At 40.5% G+C, this 6,716-nt stretch overlaps 1 pseudogene; it reads right to left on the bottom strand.

The window, feature by feature from the left end:
- Positions 1-5,013: 5,013 nt before the first annotated feature.
- On the bottom strand, positions 5,014-6,458 carry LOC144252132 (zinc finger protein 385B pseudogene; annotated as a pseudogene).
- Positions 6,459-6,716: the final 258 nt, after the last annotated feature.

The following is a 6,716-nucleotide window of genomic DNA, read 5'->3' as shown; positions in this document are numbered from 1 at the left end:
GGGCGCTGGGCCAGCCTAGCCCATGACGGGCCGAAAGTGGGTCAACTGCGGCTGCGCCCCAGTCCAGCGCCTGCTGGGAAATGTAGTCGCGGGGCGGGGCGCGGGAGGCCAGCAGGCTGCGCCTGGGCTGGGCGTGGCCGAGGTCCTGCTCCGCCCCATCTCCACCGAGGGGACTTGGAAGCGCCCCACCCGGGTTTCTTCTAGGTCTGGGCTAGGCGGCGCTGTGCCCCGCGCCCGCGGATGTCCATCCAGGGGCCTTGGAAGCGCCCAGCGCGGGTTTCCTCCACGTATGGGCTACGCGGAGCCTTGCCCCGCGCCCGCCCCGGGGCAGAAGCTGCAGAAGTTCATGGTGGGCGCTCCCTGTTGTACGCACACTCACACACGGAAGTATCACGCTAACATATCAGCCAGAGTTGCACATCTTTTAGAGCTTCCTGATCATTTTGTTTTAAAAAATAAAAAAGCTGAAAGCAAGCTGTACTGTCCACCTGCAGGACGTTGGTCCTCCCACCGGCCGCACTCCGTCCTCTCGTTAGCCCCTACGTCGGGAGTTTCTCGGTACTCCAAGACCTTCCACTCGCCCACTCCGTGTCGTCGTCGCCGTGGCGCTTGCCTTTTTACCCGAGGGGCTCAAACCTGTTGCCTGATGAGTTTTCATTTACAGGAAACTCTGGTCATCTCTTCCCTGAGACAACACAGCGGCTTCCTGGGGCTTGTTCCCATTTCTAGTTTGTTGAGGTCTCCAGAAAAACTCTTTCATCTGAAGTACATTTCCCTTTGTAGTAATCCTGCAGTGAATCCTGTAAATGTTTCAGATATCAAGTAACATGTAGCATGGCAGGAGAGTGGAAATGAGACATGCTATATGTTTTTTCGGTCTCATTTCTCCTATCATCCCCCACTCCCCGAGATGTTTGCTCAATTCAGTAGAGCAGATATTTTGATTTGTCAGTTATATCCCGCGCCCTGGAGCTGTAAAGATAGATGACACAGTTCAGAGTTCCTATCATCAGAGATTGAGATTTTATACACACAGAAACACACACACACACACACACACACACACACATACACACACACAATGCCTTGAAACTACACTGACATTATTATTACCCTATATAAACTTATGATTACACTACTGGTGTGACTCAGCACCATATACAGCCAAAGGAATGAGAAGTTATCCTCCATATGTGTTCAATATGTCAAAATGCACCCTATTGTCATACATAGCTAATTAAAACAATTAATTAAAAAACTACACTATGTGAAAGAACAAAGTCCCTGTCTGCTCCAGACCAGATCTCCCTTGGGTATCTAGGGACCTCTCCTTTCTCACTTGTCAGGTTCCCAGTTTCTTCCACATTTCACTTGCATACTAGCAACACTATCAATCTACCAAAGGCACACCCAAGTCCATTCCTTTTAAATGGACGTTTTGTAAATGTTTTTCTTTTCTGAATACCTTGATATTATTATATTACTAAAAAACCTCACTACAACGAAGGGACAAAGGAAGGAAAAACACTTAAGGATTGAAAATGAAATTATTGGGCACTGATTTCTTCAACCTACAAAGTTACTTGTAATCCTCTGTTACATAGGATGATCTTTTGGGATATCAGAACTGATGTCCATGGAGAGGGGGAACGTAAAAATATAGGGTGATGAGTGATATGTAAGGGAAGGACATCCTGTCCTTGTCCTCTCTGGCCTCCCCCTCTTCCCATGGATACTTGTGCAAAGAACAGGAAACACATTATATCTGGTCTAGTTGCAAATAAAGATGGCAAGCTCTAGCTTCTCTGTTATTGAATGTTTCCGTTTTGTGAATTTATCCTTTAGTACAATAAGAAGTTGATCAGGGCCTGGTGTATTCCCTGTGTCATAAATTATTTTGGATGCTAAGTGTCCTTTGAGATACAACCCAGTTTTCTCATTTACAACTCAAATAACAAAAGTCCAAAGAAATTGATTCTTGTCCACAATGATTTCCTGCCTGCTAATTCAGGGATTTTTTTGTTAATTAACAGGTTGACTCTTCTCATTTGATCTACCAGAGTACCAAGGAGACAATTATTCAATAACCACTTTTTTTTTTAATCTGAGGGGTTTAAGTAATCTTACAGGTTTGAATATTAGCTGTTTTTCTCTAATGTAGACGGGTGCTGATTCATCCTTCAACTCAATTCATAACAGACTATGAAACATAATTAAATTGAGATAACCTGGACTACCATATATATGCAAAAAGCACTGTTTTGATTCGTGGTTTAACTTTATTACCTTTTTTTCCTTTTCAAGAATTTATTTATACTCAAGATAATGTTGATGATTTATGTCATGAGAATATCATTCAATTTACCAAAATATTAAAAGTGGTTATAGTAGAAATGGGATTATGGAGCAATTTTCACTTGTTCAAAATCTTTCATATATGGTTATATTTCTTTTTAGTAACAAAAAATACTTTTAAATAGGAGAACTGCCCTTGTAGTTCTTTTGCCTCAAATTGCTTTAAGATAATAAGATACATGCATTCCCAAATTTCCTCCTAAATGAATCAACTTCTAAAATTATTCATTTTTTTAGTAGTGAACTTACTAGTGTTTCCCCTGCCCCACTTTGTGCTTTTCTGTTTTTCATATTTTCTATATTAATTATGAATTACTAAAATTATTTTATTGAATATAGCATATATACAGAAAAAGCCAATGAACTTTGACAAATTCAACATATCCATATAACCACTATTCAAATCATGACATACAACATTATAGGCATCCCAGAAGCTTCCTCTCAATGTACATTCTCAGTTATAACAGCAAAAATGTCTCTTGAATTCCAGGGAAATATCCTTTAAAAGTTAATGCCAAAAATGACATAGCATTTGTAATTAGTCAAAGTTAAACTTTATTTTACTCTCTACTTAATTTTCCAGATTTGGAAACCTTGAGCAAATGAGATTTTTTTCATCCTTGATTATTTTGTTTTTAATATGGTAATATCAGTTACACTACAAAGTAACAGTGAGATTATATGAGAGATGAAATGTAAATCCCTTTGCATAGTGCCTAGCATATGGTAAATACTAATAATGGCTATATTTTAATACAATTCAGAATATTGACTAAAATGATGCATATAAAAAGCAGGCCTTGAGCTGGGCAAGGTGGCACATTCCTGTAATCCCAGCTACTTCTGAGGCTGAGGCAGGAGGATTACAAAGTTTGAGGTCAGCCTGGAGAGTTTAGCAAATTTGTCTCAAAATTGCCTAAGCAATTTGTCTAAAAATTAAAAACAAAAAACAGGCCCTGATAAATATGAGGGGTTCGATTATTGTTCTTTTTACTTTCTCATCCCTCTTCCCCTATTCAGAATTTTAATGTAGTAGAGTTAAAATAATCTTATAAACAAAACAAAATTAATGCCTAAGTCTAACATTTAAGACCTCATAGTGTGGTTGATTTTCTGGTCTTTTCCTTTATAATGAAGTCTAAATAATATAAAAATAGTGTTCCCTAAGAACACAGAGTTAAAACCAGATTGAAGTGAAAAATGTAAAATACTAAAAGTTTATTTTGATAATAGGAATATTTTCTACTTTTTGTTATATATGTGTATGTGTTGTGGGATGACCATTATAGTTCTATAAAATGACAATACATCTGCTTTTCTGTGTGTTTGTGTGTGTGTGTGTGTATGTGTGTGTGTTTCATTAAAATGAGTGGTTATTTTTTTTCAAGTGGTTTTATTTTATTTTATTTTATTTATTTTTGATGCTTTTATTGAAAAGGTACATTTAAAAAATACACAGACATTTTACCATTTACAGATTGCAGATATCAATACTCTAAAAGAGTTCACTATTTTATTGTTTTATGATACTTTTTGCCCCTGTATCACAAATATTCTAGTCTTGTTGATACCAACTTCGAAAGGGGGGCATGGGAGGATGACCTGCAACATATTCAGTGAACAGAAAGAATAATTGTTCAATTATAAATTTTATATCTTCTGTACATTATTGCATTAGGGAGCCACAAAATTATGTAGCATCATTACAAATGAAAACAGGTTAAAAATGAAGATAATTACGTAGAAATACATGGATTCATTGTCTTCTTGCAGAATGCACAGGAGGTGTCAAAATTTACAATTTAGGAAGCTCTTTTTGTGTTTGTATATATTTGCTTAGCAACTCAAACCAGTGAGGAAGCTACAAAATAAGTTAGACAAAAATAGCAAACAGGTAGTAATTATAGCTATGTTATATGGCTTTCTATTTTGTTTAAATATCTCCAAATAAAATATGAAATAAAGAAAATACATTATCTTTTGTTCTCTTAACGAGAAATTCAAAGCTATTTTGCTTCCTAACATTTACACAGCAACTAAAGATGTTGAATTCAGACAAGAGATACAATCTAGTACTACACAGGATACAACAGTACTTGGGTCTAAAACAGTACACAATCCCTGTCGAGAGTACACCAAAAAGAAAACGTGATCCGTTGGTAAGATGGTATTCACAAGTAAGCACTTGTGTTCTATTTTTCTTTCACACTAGAATATGCCCAGTTGGATTCCAGAGCTATTTACAGACATCTGAGGAAGATCCTAGTTTTCAAGTCTGTCAGGAAAATATTCCATATTGTTCTAAGCCAGATTATACCCATGGGAAAACAGAGACTGTTTTTCTTTTTCTTTACTTTCTGACTGTACATTTTCAAGAACCCAGATTTCTCAGATACACCAATTAAATGGGGTCGAGTTGGGGAGGGAAGAGGGAACCTGTGCTGCTCACATTCCAAAATGATTTGATCGGTCCATAAAAGCACTCTTGAATCTAGTGATTTGTTTTTCACTGAAGCTGGGGTTTCAGGTGGTAGGCTGCATTTTGTGGGTAGGTGGGATACTTACTGTTACACAAAATGCTCAAGTTGCTGAAATCCTTTTGGCTTGGCTTTTCGACTTTCCTACTGGCCTGGCTGGTCTTGGGGCTTGCAGATGTCAGTATGGGGCAAACAGGATGGAGGCCGGAGTGGCACAGATGGGCCCGTGCCCTGGCCTCAGGAGAGCTGGAGGGATGGCTGGAGCCTGGAAGAGCGAGGAAGATGGCCGGGGTGGCAGTGACAGTGCCGAGGTCACAGCCGCTGCTGCTGCCAGGGGTGAGGACAGGAAGGCTGGGGCCAAAGGTTTCATCATATCTTTCTGGAATGCAAGTTTTGCTGTTAAAATGCTTGGGCTCTGCTGGAGTTTGTTGTAAGGGCTGTATTTCAGCTTCAGTGGCTTCCCTGCAACTCGGTCTTTATGCCTCTGGCTAGAAATGTGCTGTTTGAGTTGAATTTCCGAGTTAACATGAACATCACAGATTTCACAATGAAATGTCTTGTTCTGTAGTCCTGACCCCTTATTGCCATTCTGCAACTTTAATCTTGATCCAGGTCTAGGATAGGACTTAATTGGACCAGCTCCATTACAAGCCTCAACCATGGTCTTGTGTTTAGATCCTGTGTTGTGTGCCTCTAGCTATGACAGGGAGTTCACAGCCACTTTGCATAGTGAACAATAAAGCAATTTTTTGGCTTTCTTTTCTTTGGATTCAGCAACAGACCCTGGTGCTCCATTTGTGCTTTTGGAGGGCGAAGTGGCTGTCCCAGGTGGCAGGGCAGTTGTGCCAGATTTGAGGAGAAATGAGCCACTTTCAGAGCATGATGGCTGACTGAAACTATTGGCTTTCAGCTTTCCTTTATCTTCTGATTTGTCAGAGCTGTTGCCTGTGATTGGAGTGATGGAGCAGCTGGGATTAGCCTTTGCGCTGTCCTTGGAAGAAACCATTTTGGGTTTATTTTTGTTGCCTCTAGTGCTTTGACCTTCATGGCATGTTTACTTCCTTTGTAGTGGGCCTCGACCTGGCTATCTGAGTTAAAGCGAAGCTGACAGACATTACAAGAAATAACTTTTTTCTTCTTTGGGGGAATGGATACTCCAAATGTGTGGTTAATGACTGCTTTTTGCACAGGATCCATTGTGTTAAAATTTGGAAAGAGCCCAATATCCAAACTACCATCCACTGGAAAAGACATAAATGGTTTGATATCCAGTGAAGGCTGCATCATCAGAGTAGGAGTGCGCACAAGAGCAGGAAGGGTAGTAGTATGGCATGAACTGCCTGTGCTGGTGTTGGGGCTGGGGCTGACCAGCAGTGTCCCCGAGCTCTGGGCTGGAAGCGGGGGCTGCCCATCGCTCAGCTGCTTCACTAGTTTGGGATGGGATTTGCCGTTGTAATGGACCTGGGCCTGGGCTGCAGAGTTCAGCTGGATGTTGCACACCTCACAGAAGGAGAACAGAATTTTCTTTTTCTCTTTACTTAACTAGTCCTCAGGCCTGTCGGTCTTAATCCCCCTTTCTTCAAAGCACCGTAGAAAAGCTGCCATATTCATAATTCCATCTTCAAGATGGTACTTCATACACTGGGTTGTGTTCTAAAACCCCCTTTTTAAGTCGGTTGATGGGAAATTGTGCATATTTTCTTATAGATTTAGAAAAACAAATTGCTTTTAGGTTTCCAGATCAGCCCATAAACATCAATTTAATCTTCGATGAACTTGAAACGTAGACCATCTCGGCGCGCCGGCCGCAGGCACGTAGGGCAGTGGCTCCTCCAGCCTGGAAGCTGTTGCTCGCGCTCCAGCGGTTGCGGCCGTCCCGCC

The sequence above is a fragment of the Urocitellus parryii genome, unplaced genomic scaffold (genome assembly GCF_045843805.1).
Source record: "Urocitellus parryii isolate mUroPar1 unplaced genomic scaffold, mUroPar1.hap1 Scaffold_37, whole genome shotgun sequence".
NCBI classification, from domain to species: Eukaryota; Metazoa; Chordata; class Mammalia; order Rodentia; family Sciuridae; genus Urocitellus; species Urocitellus parryii.
Note: the sequence above shows the minus strand (reverse complement) of the source record. Positions and strands in the feature narration are given on the sequence as shown.